General features: G+C 40.0%; 1 pseudogene; it reads left to right on the forward strand.

The window, feature by feature from the left end:
• Positions 1–20,361: 20,361 nt before the first annotated feature.
• On the forward strand, positions 20,362–20,766 carry LOC109923602 (annotated as a pseudogene).
• The last annotated feature ends 900 nt before the right edge of the window (positions 20,767–21,666 follow it).

Below are 21,666 nucleotides of genomic sequence, written 5' to 3' on the forward strand. Positions count from 1 at the left end.
CATGAGCAGTAGTCTTTACCATCTTCAGTTTTTGCAGCATTCCTGAGTTGGTGAAAATGTTTAATGTTTGTACACCTTGCATGTTGTATGTGAAGTGACTCACTTACTCTGCTGATGTTTGAGGTCATGAAATCCAACATCTGTCCTCCAATGGTAGTGCGTTTCCATGTAGCAATCCACTCGAAATTCATTGTGCATTCATGTTTTCTAATGCTATGAAGTGCATTGTGAAGTATTCTGGATGAACTGTTCTGTTGGGGTGTTGGGATCAGTTTACGGAATTTGGCAGAATATGGCCAGTTCTTCGAGTGTAGATTTGGAATTGACAAATAGACTGCTGGGACCATTTTTGACAGCATTGTGTGTTCTGAAGTTACTTTGAATGTCATCTGAGAAATTGCTAATGTGCTGCTTTTGGGTGAGACTGGTTATAACAGCCTTTTCAGTACTGGGAAAATCCCTCCTGACTAACATAGAGAATGTTTTGATTAGTTTGTGTGGTGCTGCTTGCCTCTGTCAACTTGGAGTCTTTGAATAGAAGCCTTTGCTTCAGACAGTGATTCTGTGGAGCTGCTCCACTTCTTGAAATGTCTGTCGTTCGGGAGACTGGGTTAACCAAGATGCTTTCTTGCAATGTGACGTCATATTTAGGGGGTAAGAGAAGGCTTTATAGATTGGGAGAGGTTAGTGAAAAGCCAAGAATTTACTGTGAGCTAAGGGCAAGGAATTCCAAATTAAGGAACTTTATATGAAGAAGCCACTAATGAAATAGACTGCAGGCAACAACTGTATGTTAGTTACCATTTCAGAATATTGCTGTTATTGACCTATGGCTCAAAATAGTGTTTTGTTTTCCATTGCATTGCATAGCCTCAAACTATTCACAATCAACATTAGTTTGTGCACTTGAAATATCAATAAGGAATGATTTTGAAGAAATAATTAAAGTAGTCAACCAACTTGGGAAATTTAAAAGCACCCTGGTAGAAGGTGGCATCATTAGAACAGGTGTAGTAGAGACAGCGAAATTGGGCGAATAGAATGGAACGTTGCGAGGAAGAATTGTTTGAGGAAGTGTAGTCAAGGAAACTTGTGTGTATTTAAGGCTGAGATAGATTCTTGATCAGTAGCGAAAATCGAGGGTAAGGGAGGAAACGCAGGAAAATGGACGTAGGAATGTCAGATCAGCTATGAGCCTATTGAATGGAAGGGCAGGCTCCAAAATGCCAAAAGGCCTAATCCTGTTCCTGTTTCTTAAGGCAAAATGTCAGTTATGCCAATCCAAGTATATCACTGCAGAACTTCCATGGAGCAGCATCTTCATCTCAAATACCTTCAGCTGTTGCTTCAATTGTTCACCTTCTGTTGTGAAGTCAGAAGTGGGTCTCTTCACTTATGACTGTGATGATGAACTCCATTCACATTTTTTCAGCACATGAAGCAGTCGTTACTGGTTTACAGCAAGACGTGGACAACATTCAATCTTGAGCTGAGAAGCGGCAAGTAATGGTGATGCTGCACAAACACCAACTAATAGCCATCTCTAAGCAAAAATATTCAGAGATCACCATGAGTCAAAAACTCACCTGGCCAGCCATGTCAAAATGCTGCAGTCACTAGACCAAGTTAAAGTTGGATACTCTGAAGCGAGTAGCTCCCCAACAAGACATGTGCCTGGCATGTAATGGGATATTGTTGTTTACTATTGTCTACACGAAAGCAGTCTGATTGATTGGCACTTCATCCCCTTTCTAAAACATCCACTCTCTCTTTACCATTGGTGTACCATGGCTGCAATGCTGACAAAGCTTCTGTGGCATCCTTGACCCATCAAATTTGAGCAATTCCAAATCAAGAAGTAGTTCAGTATAATTACGTAAAATTGTTTAATTTTGAGGACTTTTTTCCAGGTTATCAATACAGATTGTCCATGGCCATGGAGAAGACAAATTTTCACAGGTGTGTACTTAACCTGCATGATTACCATAAGCCAATTAATCCATTTGTTTCGGATACTGGGAACTGGAATGGCTTTCAAACAAGTCTCTAAACTGCTGTAAGATTTTTCCAGAAACAAGATACAGAATATATCTGTTTTTGAGCTACCTGCTCTTGAATGCGTGATTGTAGTGTAATGACAAATTCCTCATGTTTGCATGCTCAATAATGATTGTGCAGAGGTGTCCATCATTTTATTTGAATATGCATTTTGGGCTGATCATGCTAAATGAGTGACCGTTGATGAAGCTAGTCAAACATACCTGTATTGAAGAAGTTGGCTTCTGGTTTAACTGGAAACATCCTTGATTTTAGGCAATAGAAGATAGTGTTATAATTGACAGTCCCTGATTGCTTACTGTGAGAAGATATTACATGAAGTACAATATGATGGAAATGTAGCAGCTCTTCTGACTTTCAAAGGCCTATACTATGGAGGTACACATTTGTGAATAACCTGATTTATCTGACACTGATGCCTTGCTACTACAAGCATGAAATTAGATTTGTATCCAAGATTACGCATGTGCTGATTTCCTGATCTCAGTTGAGAGGAGTAATGTTCTCACAGAGATCCAAAGACGATGAATAGAAAGCCACAAATCTTGAAAAAGAAACAAGTTTAGAGAGATCCAGGAGATGTCCCCACCTATTCCTCGATCCTTTTGGACACAAAATACAGGATAACCTCAAAGAAGTGTAAAGCCAAAGTCACAGAGAGAGAGAATAAATTGCAGTAATTGCATGGTGGAGATGTAATCAAATATCATGATTGGTATATTTTTGGGTTCCTTTTGGTTTCCTGGTCAGGGAATGTAAGTTCTCCTTTGAGGGGTGGCACGGTGGCTCAGTAGTTAGCACTGCTGCCTCACAGCGCCAGGGACCCGGGTTCGATTCCAGCCTCTGGCAGCTGTCTGTGTGGAGTTTGCACGTTCTCCCCGTGTCTGCGTGTTTTTCCACCAGGTGTTCCGGTTTCCTCCCACAGTCCAAAGATGTGCAGGGTAGGTGGATTGGCTATGCTAAATTGCCCATAGTGCCCAGGGATGTTTAGGTTAGGTGGGTTAGATACGGGAAATCTGGGTGGGATGCTCTTCGGAGGGGCGGTGTGGACTTGTTGGGCCGAATGCCCTGTTTCCACACTGTTGGGATTCTTTTGCTAATTCTTGCTGCAATGGTTGTGAAATTCTAATATTTGTATTACTTCTATTGTGGACGTGTTGCAGGAACTCAGGACTGGAAATCACGTTTTTTTTTTTTAAAGATACTTCTGCTGCATTTTTATAAATACTGGTTTGTGTTTTTCCTTTCTGCCTCCTTTTCTGTGCATACTCCCTGGTTGACAAACCAACCCAGTCTCCATGCTGTTGCACTCCATAATGTATCCCTTTGTGATTGAACAGCCTTCTCCACCAGGTGGGGAATTAACTTAGATCATAGAATCCCTACAGCATGGAAACAGGCCCTTTGGCCCAACAAGTCCACACTGATCCACAGAACATCCCACCCAGACCCATTCCCATATAAACCCACCTAATCTACACATCCTTGAACACTGTGGGGAATTTAGTATGGCCAGTTCACCTAGCCTGCGCATCTTTGGACTGTGGGAGGAAACCGGAGCACCCAGAGGAAATCCACACAGACACGGGGAGAATATGCAAACTCCACACAGCCACCCGAGGGTGGAATTGAACCTGGGTCCCTGGCACTGAGAGGCAGCAGTGCTAACCACTGAGCCACTGTGCCGCCCCACTTGCCTCTGCTTGGATGTCCTTATATTCCTGAGCGTGTATTCTTATTTGGACTGCAGTGTTTGTGCTAGAGAACTTGACATGTTTTTCGTATCCAGTGTTTTTTGGTTCTCTGAGGGCAAGTCACTGCTGTCAGCTGAGACTAGGAGTCTTTGTGTGGGTGATCCTGGACTTGAATCCAACTTCAGGCTTGTAATGCCAATATGTATTTGGGTTTCTGGGCACTTTTTTGAGAAGTTGTTGGGTTTAATTCAATCCATTAGCTTTCAAGGAATCTAACTAAAAACCTCCATGTCTACTGACATTTACGGTCACTTAAAGACAGTAAGGACTGCAGGTGCTGAAAGCCAAGAGTCAATAAGTGTGGAGCTGGAAAAGAACAGCAGGTCAGGCAGCATTGCAGGAGTAGGAACATCAGCGTTTCGGGCTGAAACCCTTTGTCAGGACTGGGTAGGGGGAAGGGAGCCCAGAAATAAATAGAGGGAAGGGTGTGTGGCTGGGGGGGATCGTAGGTGAGATGGAGATAGGTGGATGCAGGTAACGGTTATTGTGGTTGGTCAGTGGGAAGGGTGGAATAGATAGATGAGTCAAAAGATGCACATGTTGAGGAGGAGAGATTTTTGAAGCTGGTGAATTCAATATTCTGGCCATTGGGTCTGTAAGCCCCCAAAGTGAAATATGAGGTGTTGTTCCTCCAGTTTACGTTTTGCCTCATTCTGACAGTGAAGGCGGTCATGGATGGTCATGTCGCCAGGGGATTGGGATGGGGAGTGAAAGTGGATAGCAACTGGAAGATCGGGTTGGTTGGTGCGTGCAGAGCGCAGATGCTTCATAAACCAGTCCCCGAGTCTGCGTTTGGCCTCCCTGATATAGAGGAGACCACATCGGGAGCAATGGATTTAGTAGATGAGCTTAGATGAAGTACAGGTGAATCTCTGCCGGATTTGGAAGGATTGCTTGGGGCCTTGGATGGAGGTGAGAGGAAAGATGTAGGGGCAGAGTTGCGTCTCCTGCAGTTGCAGGGAAAAGTACTGAGTGTGATGGATGGGTTGGTGGAGTGCATGGAGCTGACAAGGGAGTTGCAGAGTGAACAGTCCCTGCTGGAAGCAGTCAGGGGTGGGGAGGGAAATATCTTCTTATTGGTGGGATCAGATTGTAGGTGGCAGAGGATGATGTGTTGTATACGGAAGTTGGTGGGGTGGTATGTGAGGACTGAGGGGACTCTATCCTTGTTGGGGGGAGAGGGTTTGAGGGCAGAAGCGTGAGAAATGGGGGAGATGCAGTTGAAAGCATCCTTAATAACAGAGAAGGGGAAACTATGGTCTCTAAAATGGAAGGATATCTGGGAAGTCCTAGAGTGGAACGCCTCATCCTGGGAGCAGATGCGTTGGAGGTGGAGGAATTGTGCGAATGGGGTGGGATTTTTGTAGGAGGGTAGGTGAGAGGTGGTGTAGTCAAGGTAATTGTGGGAGTTAATGAGTTTGAAGTGGATATTAGTGCTGGGTCAATTACTGGAGATGGAGACACAGAGTTCCAGAAAGGGGAGGGAGGTGTCAGAAATGGTCCAGATGAATTTGAGGGTGCATGGGAAGGTGTTGATGAACTGTTCAAGCTCCTCGTGGGAGCACAAGGCGGCACTGATAGAGTCATCGATATAGCGGAGAAAGAGGTGGGGTGATGATGCTGGTGTAGTTGTTGAAGAGGGACTATTCCACGAATCCTACAAAGAGGTAGGCATAGCAACACCTGCTCCTCCACCTCACTTCTCATCTCCGCCCAAGGCCCCAAATAATCCTTCCAAATCTGGTAGAAATTCATCTGTGCTTTATCTAAGCTCATCTACTGAACCCGTTGCTCCCGATGTGGTCTCCTCTATAACAGGGAGACCAAACGCAGACTCAGACCAGGGGCATGCGCCAACCAACCTGACATTCTTGTTGCAATCCACTTTAACTCCCCTTCCCACTTTCCTGGTGACATGTCCATCCTTGGCCGCCTCCACTGTTTTGGAAGTCCTAGTTCATATTATTGATGTGAAAGGGGCACCACTTAACGCTCACACTATTTCTCTAATTTTTTGAAAAAAATAGAGAAATTACACATTTCTTTAGTAAGTGATGCAATTGTGGAACAGATTGTCAGCCCGAGTAGTTGAGCAGAAAGCCTTAGCTGGACTTAAATTAAATATTGGAATTCCTGTTGGTAGAGGGGATTGAGTGCTTTCAGCTCCTGAACCACAGAAAGAAAACATAATATCGGATAGATGGTATTCTCCTGCCTATGACATTACTGTGTTGCTTTGCCACTTAATCTTGTACTTAATATCAGCTATGACATCTGAAAGTGAGTCTTTCCATCATATGTTAGTGTCTTGTTGTCATTTGTTGATATTGCTATGGGTCAAAACTGATATGCTTAGACTCAGTTAAAATATGTGATTTTTGTTTTTAAACTGCAGAAATCCATACTTGACTGTTCAGTAATGAAATTTGGAAGGTTGTTTCACCACATACATTTGAGTAATACAAACAGGGCACTCTTTCAGCATTGATGCTGTTTTTTTCCCCATTGACAGTGCTGGATAACACATGACATGTTACATTTGATTTATCAAATACAGACTAAACTGTAGTAATGTCAGACTTTATGGGCATCATACTGTGATAAATGCTAGATTAATTAAACCTGCAATCCACACAATCCATTTGGCTTATGCGCTTGCATGTCATTTTTGGCTACTTGTAGCTGGAAGTCAGGAATCATGCATCACTAAACTTTTTAACAAGTTGATTTTTAATCTAATCAAGTCAAAAATTTATTCAGCCTGCTCATGTACAAAATATTAAATGAAGGGAATCGGCAAGTTCCCCTTATAACAGAGTGGTCATTATTACATTGAATTATTTCCATATTTGGATTTGCTCCATTGTATCAATTTGATGCTTCTGCACAGAAATGGGAAGTATTGAAGCTGCTTCTTGCAATTTGAACTGTTTGATTTGATGAGTTTTCATCACAGAGGCAGACACTTTTGAGCTACCCTGTTTATGTTGGCATTTACTGTCCATATCAGCTTACTCTCGTCCCTCATGATTTCTTGCACTTAGAATAACCTTAAATTCCTTTCTTCTCCATGTGCATATTGTTATCTCCTTAAATGTATCGATGCCATTTGCTTCAACTACTCTTTATGGTCATACGTTCCATATTTTTATGACTTTGGGTGAAGAAATGTTTCCTGTATTCCCTGTTAGATTTATTATTTTATATTCATGGCTGATTGTATTGGTCTCCCTGAGAAGTGGAAAAAATATTCTCCATTTTTACCCTTTCAGCATTTTAAAAACATCATTTTGATCACACTTTAGCCTGTCTTTTCTAGAGACTGGAACTTCTGCCCACCATATAGGTTAGAGACAAGTGAGACATGCCTTTTAACCATCCATGGTACAGGCGTTAGGTTACTAATATGTGGAAATAATAGACACGATATCATCTTTTGCAAACCGACATCCTGGGGGTAACTGACCAGAAACTGAACTGGACTAGCCATATAAGTACTGTAGCTACAAGACTAGGTCAGAGGTTAGGAATTCTGTGGTGAGTGACTCTCATCCTGACTCCCTGTGATGTAATAATCCCCACTTGCCTGGATGAGTGCAGTTCTCATCATTCAAGAAGCTTGACACCATCAAGCAACCTTGTTGAATGGCACATCCACAGACATTTGTAACTCTCCACATTGAATGCTCTGTAGCAGCAGTGTGTACCATCTACAAGATGCAATGCATAAATTTACCAAGGCTGCTTAGACCTTCCCCAGCCCATGACAATTACCATCTAGAAGGAAAAGAGTAGCAGATTCATGGGAACACTGCCATTTGCAAGTTCCCTTCCAAGCCATTCACCAGCCTGATTTGGAAATATACATTTTAGCTGATGCTTTTTGATAGGAAGGACATTGAAAGACAAGTTAAAATAGAAGGCACAATCCTAAGGTGGGGGTTGGGGTTCTGGAACAGAGGGACTGGAAGTATGTACACAGATTATTGAAAGTTGCAGGATAGGCGGGTAAAGTGTATAGTATCATTAGCTTTATTTATAGGGGCATAAAGTATATGTCCAAGGAGTACGAGACCAAGGAGGTGAAGTTGCAGTTATTAGACCTCAACTGGAGTATTGTGTAGAGTTCTGAGCACCACATTATAGGAAGGAAATGAATGCATTGGAGAGACTGCAGAAGTGGTCTACAAGAATCTTTCCAGGAATGAGAGACTTCAGTTATCAGGATAGATTGAAGAAGTTGCAACTGTTCTCCTTGGAGTGAAGACAACTTAAAGGAGATATGATTGTTTTCAAAATCTTGAGCAGGCTGGATATAGAGTTGATAGGGAGAAACTGTTCTTGCATGCAAAAGGCCAAGGAACAAAATGTAGACTTAGTGATCTACAAGTGAAGTGAGGAAAGATGTTTTCATTGAGTAATTAGTTAGGGTATTGTGAAAGTGTGGTTGAGGAACGTTCAATTGAAGCATTCAACAGGGCATTGGATGATTATTTGGATAGAAGTGAGAGTTTGGGGATATGGGAGAAAAACAGGAGATTGGCCCAAGGTAATAATGCTCATTTTATGAGCTGTTGCAGGCACAATGCATTGTATGGTCTCCTGCTCCGTATCATTTCTGTGATTCTGTGAATATATTGCTGTTCCTTTAATGTCACTGGGTCATCAACCTGTAACTCCTCAACAGCATTGTGAGAATACCTCCATAAAATGGACTGTAGAAGTTCAAAAAGACAACTCATCTCCACATTTTTGACTGCATCTCGGAATGAGCAATAAAGCTAGTCCAGCCAACAATGCCTACATCCTATGAATGAATTAAAAAATGTCTTGGCTTTCTTCCTGCATTTGCTTTCAATTTCAAGAAACCATTCAGCACCCATGCTAACATTTCCAACCTTGGGCCTATTACAGTAAAACTCAACACAAGCTGAGGGAATAATACCTACCTTTTCATTTAGACACTTCAGAGTCTGTTGGACTCAATTGAGTTCACTAACCTCAGAGCATGATCTCCATTCTTTTTGATTGCAAACACCCCCGTGCTGTTTTGTTTGAATTTTTTTTGGTCTTGGCAGAGTGGACCTATTTTCTTTTGATACCAATAATATACACCTGTTTTACATGCCTATATTTCCTTTACCACCATTAACACTGTCTTTGTCTTTTGCATTGGGTACCTTCACAATCTGTTCCACTTGAACCTACCCTCATTTATCTTTATTTTGGATGTCATACCTTTCTGCAAGTAGTTAACAGCATGATTTTTTAAAAATTACATTGCAGGGTTTTTAGACTCTGATAAACCATTGATGATAAACAATAGGTGAGCTTAGTAGTGACCTCAGACCATGTTTAATCATTATTTATGCGAAGAATTTCTTGGTAGTAAAGAACTTAAACATTGCTAAAAGGAAACAGGAAATCAAACTTTTTCAATTTGCACTGCAATTAGGCTGCAAGAGACCAGACATGGGAATAGGGACACCAATTTATACAGCATGAGAAATAAACAGCTAATTGGTTGGGATACAGCAGGACCAGTTAAGTGTCAATGTTGTTTCTCAGACCACATCGATTGACTGTGATTAGTCAGCATCTCGGAATGTAGCAGTCAATGGCAGTCTCCGTTTTCCTTTCTTCCCCTGATGAGAGAGGTTGTAATGTATGTATAAAACGTGTTTCTTCAAACTGCTTGCCTTTCAAATCTGTATTTGACATGTATTACACATTTTTCAGTGCTGTTTGTCTTTGGCAACCATTGGGTTAACCTTTAATAAATTGCTTGGTCGTATAAGACTTTAGTATTGTTGATAAATAAGGATGCTGTCAAAGCATTTTGTTTTATAATTATCAGGACAGACTTGCAAGAATACCAAATCTCAATAGGAATGGTAGTTTGCACTACATGAAAAGAGAATATTGATTGGTTGGTAGAGACAGTCTCCCTGGAGAAAACTTCAGGAACCAGCTGACACCAAGCTTATGTTTGAATTCAGTCCAGGCAAGTCATCTCTGGACATCATGTTGCCATGGGTTGTATCTTTGACAGAGTACCTTTTATTTGTACAATGGTATTACAATGCATTTGCTTGAGGCACTGTTGGATTGTAATCTTACATTTGACTGGCTGGCAGTTCTGTTCTCAGCTATAAACATGCATTTTATTATCAAGTGATTTTGTATCAAAAGTACGATACAACATGACTGTTGATGTGCATGTTAGGCAACTGTGTCTTAAGTGGGAGGCCACATTACAATTATGCTTTGTTGTGATTGAATTTTAGCAGTCTGTTGGGGCCATTGTGGTGCAGGATAGTGTCCCTGCCTATGGTCTAGAAAGTTTGGGTTCAGTCTCGCCAGTATGCACCAGTCTTGTCTCCAGTTGCAAACACCATTCTTGGACCATATTTGTTGATGATTGCCTGCTTGCTGTGTTAACTTGCAACAAGCCCTGTTCGTCTATTGTTCTTGTGCTTGCTGACATAATGTCTGGTAACAGTTTGGTTTTAAAATTTTTATCCATGTTTTTCCATAAGCCATACTTCATCAATCACTTTATTTGGAATTCCTTCAGTCCTAAAGTCCTCCAAAATTTCTACCTTCAATTCTGACCTCTTGTGCATTTACGACTTTCATTGTTCCATTGTTAGCATCTGTGCCTGTTAGATGCCCAAGTCATTTGCTTTGGAATTCTCTGTCCAAACTTCTCCCCTCTCTAAATCTGTCCTACTTCTAAGGGGTTCTTTGAAACCTCCTCCCCTGTGTAAACTTATAGTCATATGACCGAATGTGAATGTCAGATTTCTTTGATTGCCCTCCTATGACGTATCTTAAAAGCACAATATAGATACACATTTTTGATAGGCAATAAAAATGAGCACTGGTTGATGCTTAAATGGTGTTTTGTCGCCATGGGATGTGTGTACTGAGTTTGTGCTTCTATGCAGCATGAATTTGAAGAAACCTGTTTTGTAGCCTTAAGAAAGAGAAGCACATTGGTGATTTTTCTTGCTTGAACAATATGAAACTGGTCCCTGCATCTAATATATTTTGCCCTATATGGTAGAAACTTTGTGTTGCAGAAAATATCTATCCAGATATCTGCAAGCTCAGAATTTACAACCATTTTATATGCACTCTTCTCTATGACCACGAGGGATTATTGCTCTCATTTATTATTTAGTGAATGTAATCTCTAAAGTCAAGCAATCATAGCCTCATTTGCTGAGTTTTAGATGATTAGTCTACCACTTAGTCAGGACTGCACACCGCGGTAATGTGCAGCTTTGTTTGCGCCTCTCTACAAGTACATAAGAGGTTCCGAAGATGTAAAATAACTACATAACCTAGCCTTGGGGGTTGCTTGCTACATCCTTTTCAAAAAGTTAAATTTGAACATTTAACGTGGAAAAATAAAAATTTATTTGACCCAATCTTTTTACTTTATTATTTCACCTTCGTGTTCGTGTAGGAATACAAATTGGCCATCTGTAGAATCATAGAATTCTCAAATCACAGAGAGAGGCAGTTTGGCTCATTGCGCCTGCATCAGTGTTAGTACATGTGTCAATTGCCTGCCTTTTCCCTATATCCCTGCATACTAGTTGTATACGCACAGTCATCCAATTCCTCCTCGAATGCCTCAATTGACCCTGCGTCCAACACATTTCCAGGCAGTATTTTCTGTGCGTTGACAATTCACTGTGGAAAAACTCTTTTTTTTCTCACCTTGTTTCTTTTGCACATCACCTTAAATGTATGGTTGTTTTGTTCTTTTTTTCTTTTGAGCTGGAACAACATCTCCCTATGTATTCTGTCTAGACCATAGATGATTTTGAAAACCTCTATATCAAATTTCCTCTTAATCTTCTGCCCAAGGAGATCCGCCAGACTTCTTCAATATGTCCTCAAAACTGAAGTTTCAGTCCAATCTGTTTTGATATTTGGTTCGATCGTGGCTGATTTGTATCTTAATTCCATCTACCTAGCTGTCTTGATTCTGATATGAATGCCTTGTCTACAAAGGCCTATCATTATCAGTTTTGAGACTTTCAACTGATTTAGTATCATCGGCTTTTTGTGGAAACCATTCAGATTTTCACTAATCTTTGTATGAATAAGCGCTTTCACCTCTGAACATGGCAGGCATTTCCGAGGCAGGAAGAACCAATGTTACAGCCTTGCTGAGCGGGTGGTGTGGAGAGATTTCCTGTACTCCTCCATGGCCAGGAGAGTGAAGAAGTGGAACAGTAAAGAAGAGGACAGTAAACAGGCAGGTGGGATAGCCCAGAAGTGCCCGCATGTACTGGGCTTGGATATTTGTGTGAACCCTGACAGACAGGCAGGCAGGCAACCCACTGAGGGTGGTATAAACTGGTGTGGTTCTGCTAAAGATTGGGTCTTCGAACTGGGCAGGATGTCTAACTCCCAGTCAAGGTCACAGTTTGCAAGGGACAGGACTGGTACCGAGGGAGAGAAGGCGTCTATTTGAATAAATTTGAGGTTTGGTTTATCTGTACAAATGGAATAACACAGTAAATACAGTTTGAATGGGAAGGTGGTGAACTGTGAGGCTTCTGGTCAAACAGTCTCTCAACGTATTTCTCTTGTTTTAGGATTAAATTAGTTTTAGGGCCATGATCAAGGGATGGGTCTGCACATAGTGGCTGCGTTTGTAGATAGACCTTCACAATAACATGGCATGAACTAATTCATAAATACGGTACTTCCTTCATAAAACAGTTACCATGGAGAGCTAATGGTAAATGATTGCCTGCCCTTAAAAGTGTAAGTAACAGAAGTAGGCCATCTGATCCATTGTTTCTGCTCCACCATTCAATGAGGTCATGGCTGATCTGATAATCATCAACTCCACTTTATGTCTATGCCCTGTTACCCTGGATTCTCTTATTGATTAGAAATCTGTCTATCTCAGCCTTGAGTGTACTTGATGACCCAGCCTTGACAGCCCTCTGCAGTGAAGAATTCCATAGATTTAGGACCCTCTGAAAGAGAAATAAGTCCTTTTTATGTCTGTCTTAAATGAGCTACCTCGAACTTTGAGATGATGCCCTCTGATTCTAGACTTCTCCCTTGCCCCACCCCCACCAAAGAAGAAATAACCTCTCTGCATCTATCCCATCCAGCGCCCTCCTAAAAATCTTGTTTCAATAAGGTCTTCTCTAATTCTTTTAAATTCCAATAAGTACAAGCCCAACCTACTCGATCTCTCCTTCATTAGAAACTCCTTCCATACCCGGAATCAACCTTGTGAACTTTCACTGAACTACCTTAAATCTTCCCCTAGATAACGGGACAAAAACTGTTTGCAGTATTCTGGATGTGGTCTGATTAGTCTTTTTATAAATAGTGTTTTAGTAAGACCTCTAACTTTATACTTTTAAAGCCAATATTCCATTTGCTTTCCGAGTACCCACTGAACTTGGTTGCTAGCTTTTGTGGCTCATGGACAATGACCCCCAAATCCCTCTATGCTACAGCTTTCTGCAGTCTTTTTTCATTTAAATAATATTAATCTCTTCTGCTCTTCCTGAAAAGTGCGTAAGCTCACGTTTTCCCACATTCTCCATCTGCCAAGTTTTTGCCCATTCCTTTAACCTGTCTAAGTCCTGAAGGTGCCATCTTCACCACTTGCCTTCCGACCTCTCTTTGTGTCATCTGTAAACTTGGCAATACTGCATTAACTCTGTCATCCAAGTCATTAATATAGATTGTACATAATTGTGGTCCCAGAACTCATCCCTGTGGCACTCCACAGGTTCCAGTTTGTCATCCTGAAAATGTACCCTTTTTCTTAACTCTGTCTTCCATTAATTAGTCAATCCTCTATCTGTGCTAATATACTACCCTGAACACCATGGCTGTTAATAAGTAGCCTTTTGTACAATGTAGATTCCAATGGGTGGGGTATCTCAGACTCCAGCTTTGGCACTTCCTACTATCTCCTGGATAAGTATATGAATAGGAAGGGTTCAGAGGGATATGGGCCAAATGCTGGCAAATGGGACTACGTTTATCTAAGATATCTGGTTGGCATGGATGAGTTGGTCTGAAGGGTCTGTCTCTGTGCTGTACATCTCTATTACTATGACTCAACTCTTAATTTTAAGGCTATACACTATTGTTCTGGACTTTCCCACCAGAGGAAAGCACTTCTTTTTCTCCTAACCATCCTATGACATCTGGTAGTGCCCTTTAAATGTCTTAAATTTCAATTTGTTGAGTCCTTAGTCTTCTGTATTGAAGGGAATACCAGTGAAGTCTCTGGTGCCAATCTGTTCACTTTAACCCACACATGCTGGCATTCTGGTGTATCGAAGTTTCCTTCTTCCTCCAGTATAAGCAATAATCCTGTAGCTATTATACCCGGCTCCTATTTTGATAGGAAATCCCTGTTCACAGCTTTTTTTTTGTGCAAACGCCCTTCTGCTTAATCAAAGGTGACTCAGTGTGTGTTGAAATTGAGAATTTACCTTAGCTGAAAGCTGGGCTTTAAATCCTGTCCAAGGAATTGTGTAAGAGTAAATTTCAACTGTATTTCCAGTAAGTGATAACAGTATGGCCCATACTTGGGTGTGAGAACTCAAGTTCGATCTACATATAATTTGAATAGAAGTGGTATGTAATATAAGTTTATCATAAACATGAATCATCATGAATGAGATAAAGGAGCCCAGGTTTTCTGTGGTGAAAGATGATATATTACTTGGAAGTCTTTGGAGAGAAATTTATGCTGCAGCAGCAAGTTTAAAAGAAAAGCCTCTACAATAAATCCCAACTTTGTGGCCTGTACAACTTAACTATTGACAAAAAAAGAAAACAACTGATGCTTTATTTGGTGCTTTATGACTGTTTTTGATATTTGACAAAGTGGAGATTTACACATGAGGTAGAGATATTGTGCCTTTGTGGTTGGATGTGTAAACCTTTTGCTTTCGTTGGATTATAATGTTGTTTCTAATAATGGCTTCTCATGAGGGTTATTCAAGAAGAATTTTCAAAAAATCTGCATGTTTTGATCTACCACACTCTAGTGACTACTTTTTGTCCAATTCTGATTTTTGTTTTATTTAACTAAATTGCTGATTTCCATCACCATTACTATTGGTTGATCTGTTATTTCCCTTTTTTGACAATCTGTTGATGTACTACAGATGGCAAAGCTATGCTTTTAAAAGTCTGAAATGATGGATAAAATTAGTAACCTATATCCTGCTCCAGAAACTTCTGGAATGATCTCCCATTTATTTATGTAATTTTGAAGGAGATTGGTAAAAGAGGCTGAGAATGGTTGTTTCTCTGATTGTCGAAAAAATCTGCTGAAGTTAGGAGGGACGCTGGTGATAGTTCAAGGAGTGCCTCACAGTTAACTATTCAAAATGCTAATAATTAGTTTGTAACTGGCTTTATTGAATCTGATTATTGAATCAAGCCTTGACTTGAAATTGTTATTTTAAAAAAATTAGCAAAAGAGATTTTTCTCTTTTCACTCCTAGCCTCTTCCTCAAAGCTAAATTATGCATGTCTCTAACTGTGGCTCCTGACAAGTACGTGGCAGTTAGAAAACAATGGCATTCTTCCAGCTTAAAAGATAGTTTGCACAGTGCCAGTTGCCTCCTATGTTAAGTGTGTCACTTACGTGTGTTCATTCTCTGCAGTGAAACTGGAACGCTCCTTCCAGGATACAAGCCTGGACAAAACAAATGGAGGCCCTAGGATGCCCAACTGTCAGGGTCACACTTTCTCACAGACACACACACACAGACGCGCACACCCCTCACCAGTTGACTCTGAAGAACTGCCAGTGCTTTGGTTACAGGCATTGCTGAAAAAGTGACACCTTTTGACATCTGTGCACCTTTGAGCTCCACTCTCCATTTTATCAGGGTTTACTCCCTTAGTTTCCGGATGGTAGAACAATCCAGCCGTTGCTGAGAGTTTGATGCATGAGTGTCAGTGTAGATCCACATGTTGGTATGCCTGCATGTTGCATGTCTGGCGGACAGCCCTCCTCCTCCTCTGATCTTTTAGCCTGGGGCCATCTTGAGGAGGCATACCAGAGGACTTGCTGATGAAAAGTCTGTGTACTGATAGGGAGAGTGTCACACTTAACGCACAGAACTTCAAACACCTTACTTTTTCCCTAAAATGTTTACCAACCTTTCATTGATCTGGTATGGAACAATTCTACTTTATCCTCAGCTGTTTACATTTTTCAGAATGCTGCTTTATACATTAGGATTTCTTGAAGTGCTACAGATGAACTGTCTGTTCTCCGGATGTGGTATGTTTCTTTTTGCTTCAGTTTGGTAGGATAGGGACAGAGGGGAATAACCGATTTTTGCAACTGGAATATTGCAACATGTTATGATGCTCTGATGCAGTTTTTTTGTAAGTGGGCTTTTGAAGTGAAATTCACTTCTGTTATGTGTTCTAGTGAAGCATTGGGCCGAAATTCTGTTCGGCAAGCATAATTCCTGTAATTAATTCATAATGTTTACAAAGCATAAAAAAAACCCTCTAGTCTTTGAATGAAACTATTTTGAATAATTCTTTTGTATAAGCCAAGTGCGGTGACATATTAACCAAACCGCTGCTGCACATTTTCCTTGGAAACTAGGTTATCATTGTGTTTAGGTAGAAAAACAGTAACAGTGGCAGTTCATGTTTGGAGACTTGTAATGAAAACAGAGCCCATGACTGAAGTGCTGCTCAAATTAATATTTTTAAAGTTCTGATTGTTGATGGAGAAATGGCAAGTTTAGTGGTTTATAGTGCTAATTTTTATCCTTTACTTTTACATTTGTCATTGTTAGAACTTTCACTAATTGTTGAAACTTGTTAGGGATTTGACTGCAAATTGTGTGAATTGTTTGGACTAAAAATCAAGTATCCTGATAAAACGTGAACTTCTGATTATGGGCAAAACATGAATCAAAATGACAAAATCTACTGAATAAATCTGAAATGAAATTATGAACAACATTCCACTTATTTTAGTTTCTACTTTAATCCATATCAGAACCAAAGCAAATTAAGCATGAATTAACAAGAAAATGATGTATCAAAATGCAAGATAAATTTCACCTAGAATACCCAAAACAATAAAGATAAAATGTTACATAATCTTAAATATTTGCTTCACTCCTTGCACCTTCATGAGGTGCTACACACCTGTTGTTCTTTATTCTCACAGTGTGGGTTGGAGGTCCTATTTGACAACATTTCACATTCCGGTTTCACAGATACAGTTAATATTAACAAGACATGCATCTTTCTCTTGGATTACAATAGTCCTTATCATGCGTCTTTCTAGAGTTCTTTTCCGAGTGACTAAAGAATAAGACCCCTGTCATTTTTTGGCCACTACTCCCAAACCACCCTGCACTTTAGCATCTCTTGAGCTATTTACCCAGCTTTTCAGGTTTTCACCAGCTTGCACAGTTCTTCCATGACTCCTGTCTCCATTTCTACCAAATAGTTAAATTGGCTTCATAGTGAGTGGTTTGCTGCTGCTTCTCACATAATGTCTTTCTTTTTGTGTCTGCTTCTGAACACTACTTGCTTAAACCTTTCAGCGATCTGTTTGTACCTCTCCTTTATGTCTGGAAGACACCGAGGAAAGCTCCAGGTACAGGTCATCTTTCCAAAGTAATTCATGTCAGTACTGCTTCCTGGTTAAGGGTTGCCAAGTCACATGGATTCGTTTTCCTACTGATCAGATAAAATTAGAATTTATATTTCAATTAATGTAAGCCATTAAAAACCCAAATCAATCATTCTTGAAAATAATGACAGATTTCACATACCAAGACTCACATGAAGGAGATGGGAAAATTCAGTTTTGAAACCCCTAAATTGCCTCTGAAAGGTCACTCTTGGGTGACCAAGCAGAAGTTGCCCCTCTATGTAGAATGGGGTAAGTCAGTGATAAACTGCTCCTCTGGCTGTTTTCAATTTGCACATTTGTTTCTCTACAGCATTTGATGCTGATAGAATCACTAGTGATCCTAATCAGTGAATGGGGGAGAGAATTAATCTGTGATTACAGGGGCAATAAACAATTGTGGAAGGAAGTGCTGGCAGTGAACAGGTGGTAAACTAAAACTAAAATAGAACCTTTGCTTATATTAGTATCAGTGTCTTATTGGCTGTGTTCTTTAATTACATTAGTTACTGTCATGCCATTTGGCTGTTGTACCTTTTTCTGTCAAAACCCAATGTAGTTTTGAGCACCTCTGTCCAATCTCACCTTAACCGTCTTTGTTCTAATGATAGCAACTGCAGATTCTCTAGCCTTTCCACATAACTGAAGACCTTAATTTCTTTCTTTCTTTCATGGGATGTGGGTGGATATTACTGGCAAGGCATGTTTGTTACCCTTGATTGCCCCTGCGCTCAGTAGTTATAGATCATAAAGATATACAGCGCGAAACAGACCTTTCGGTCCAATTCATCCACGCCAACCAGATATCCTAAGTAAATCTAGTCCTATTTGCCAGCATTTGGCCCTCTGAACCCTTCCTATTCATATAACCATCCAGATGCCTTTTAAATGTTGTAATTGTCACTGCCTTTGTCTGTCTTCCTCCTTTTTAAAGTGCCATTGTTTTGATCTCTTTTTCCCCAAAGTTCCAAAACAGTGCAACAGCTTATAAAACAGTAATTACTGCTCCTGGAATTCAAGGAAATCAGCTCCAACACTGAAAATACCTCAAAAAAGGAGCAGCTTTTATACTCTCAATTTTTTCCTATTCTCCATCTTGGATTACCCAGAAATGTTGGTGCTAGGATATTTATTTTTTCTTTGGGATCTGGATGTTGCCCACATGGCCAGTATTTGTTGTCCATTCCTAATTGCCTTTGAACTGAATGGCTGCTTTGCCATTTCAGTTAAGAGTCAACCACATTGCAGTCAGTCTAGAGTGACAAAAGCCAGACCAGGGAAGAATGGCAGATTTGTTTTCCCAAAGAAACAAGTGACAAAAGGTAGTTTGTGAGTTGGATGCATTTTTACGACCATTGATAATAGTTTCAAGGTTACTACAATGGAGAAGAGCTTTTTATTAATTGAATGCAAACTCCACTAGCTGTCATGGTGGAGTTTGAACCTTTGTTCCCAGAGCATTAGCCTAAGCATCTGGATTACTAGTGACAGTACCACTACACCATTATTCTCCCCTAATTGTGGTATCCAGAACTGAACGTCCTACTCTGCAAATGATTTTATAAATGTTTAGTGAGACTTTTGTACTGTACACCCATATAAATCCCAGGATCCTGCATACTCAACAACTTCAACAACTTATTCCGTCACCAACAAAGATTTGTTTGCATAATTTTCTAGAGATCTTTGTTCCTGTACACCCTTTTACAACTGCTTTACTACATTTATATTGCCTGTTCAAAGTGCATTACATTCCACTGTTCTGCATTAAATTGCAAATGAGAAGTGTCTGCCCACCTGAGCTGTCTGTACCCTGTTGATGTCTGTTACCATCTTTGTCACGGTTTGCTACATTTCAGTTTTATCTTTTTATACAATAAGAACATTTCCACAATCTACAAAAGTAGGATATTTACTCTTTGCTGAGTGTCACCTTGTTGAGGTTTACATTCTTTAAATTGTTAATGAGTTCATGTGGTGTAAACATTTCATGGGTCCTTCCCTCTGGAACATAAGTGAGAACCAATGTAAAAATGTTAGTCCACTTATGGAAAAGCTTAATGATTGAATATGTTGTTAAATCATTACTTGTGCTAATAAAGAAAATGTATTCCTCCTAAAGAATTCATACTCCGTATCGTGCTAATCTGTGAAAGTGTTGAGAATTTGAGTACTTTTTTTATTATATTCTGAGTATGGTAACTTTTAATCAGGTCTTGGCAACTCTTGTAACGCAGAGTCTGAATTGTTCTTTGAGAATTTCACAACATTTTGGTGTGTTGACATAGCTTGCCTCATTATTACCAGGAAATCTCTTCAGATGGCTGTAAAATCTTTGTTGAGCTAAGCAGAAAAACCACACTGAACCACATGGAAAAGGCATGTTAACCCTGAAAAAACGTGGCTATTGGTGAAAACAATGAACTAAAGATTTTTGTAGTCTGCTTGAGAGTCTAAAATCACAGCACAAGTAAAGTATTTAATTATAATTACAATGTCAGAGAAAAGCTTATAACAATTTTAACCTCTTTAGGAATATAACATCGATAAAGTGCTTTTATTCAGATGTTGTCGAAGTTTGAAAATTTTACATTGTGTAAATATTTGTGGAGTCCATAAAAATCAAGGAATTTAAGATTAAGCTCCTGATATTGATCGAAGTATCCTATAATCAAAAGAGGGAAATTATGGTAGAAGAGAGCATCAGAATCAGTCTTTGCCTTTGAATACTTTTCAGATATTAATATTTTGTAATAAATGAAACAAAAACATGCTCACTGGTTCTCAGGAATCATCCAACTGGGCAGTCTTCATTTATGTATCAGGGAAGGCAATCCAGCACCTCTGACCACTCTCGCAATGCCTGGAAGATTGTGGTGCAAAGCTGTTGAGAGTCTATAAGCAAGGCCTTTGAAACTAGAGATAGCCCTCTGCCCTCCTGAAGATTGAGGGTTGCTACAACGAAGCAGAATTTTACCTGGGCGAGAGGTGTGCTTTGTATCTACAAAGCAAAGAACAATACAATAACTCCTGGTGGTAAACCAAACGAGACTCATGTTAGTTGGGATAAAGTGCCCATGCTCATGAAACAATGGCATGGTGCATGCAAAGTTCAGCAATAACTTGCCCACTAAATCTATTGAGCATTGTGTGATGCTGTACCCATCAAGGATCTATAGCACAGCTGTATGTTTGTTGACGATAAATTATAAAATTGCTTTAAAAAAGATTGTTGGCATTACAGTTAAGGAAAACAGTGGATAGATGTGAATGTGACCAGTGACAGGAGAATGGGTGGGATGTGGTTGAAAGTTGGATTTCATGTGATTAAACCTTCAGGAATATGTGCCTCCAGCAATTAAAGGTACAGATGCCTTGAGGGCACGATGGTGGGAACCATTGAATGTTGATTCAGAAACTCTGTGTAAAGTGGCAGTGTTGCAGATCGTACCAAAATGCCACAGTTGCTTGAATCAAGTCACTGCTCAGAAGTCGCAGAATGACTTGGAAAGAGAGACTTCCATTTATACCATACCTTTCACCACCATCAAACACCTCAAAACAGTTCACAGCTGATGACGTACCTTTTTGAAGTGAAATCACTATTGGACAAAATGTGCAAATAGATCAATTGCAAGTTAAATTCAATGTAGATCATTCTACTTGTTGCCCATAAGGAAAAATAGACTAAGACTAAAATGAAAATATTTAAAAGAAGTGTTGAACTAACTAACATTGAAATTGAAAGAGACTGAATCAAAATAAATTATCTTGATATCATGCTTTCACAATCTTAGGGTATCCAAACCACTTTACTACCAATGAAGTCAGAAGAACTAAAATCAAACTGACTTTTGCTGTCCTGAAAAAAATACACACGTTTAAATCCTGAAGGCAGTGCAGAGAAGAACAACGCAACTGAGGAGACGAGTTTGGAGGAACTTGTGTTATTCACCTTAGCAAGGAACCGTTAGAAAGTATTATTTTAGACATCTACAGTGTCGTGAAAGGTGTGAAAAAATGTTCAAGAATATTAATACTTTCAGACTTTTGGAGTAGAACTAAGATTGTAGCTTCAAAAGGCTTGAAGTTAGTTTTAGGACTGACATCAGGATGATAGAAAATCATGCCCAAATTAATCATCCACATTAATATCTCCCTGAA

The sequence above is a fragment of the Rhincodon typus genome, chromosome 4 (genome assembly GCF_021869965.1).
Source record: "Rhincodon typus isolate 14 chromosome 4, sRhiTyp1.1, whole genome shotgun sequence".
In the NCBI taxonomy this organism is placed as follows: Eukaryota; Metazoa; Chordata; class Chondrichthyes; order Orectolobiformes; family Rhincodontidae; genus Rhincodon; species Rhincodon typus.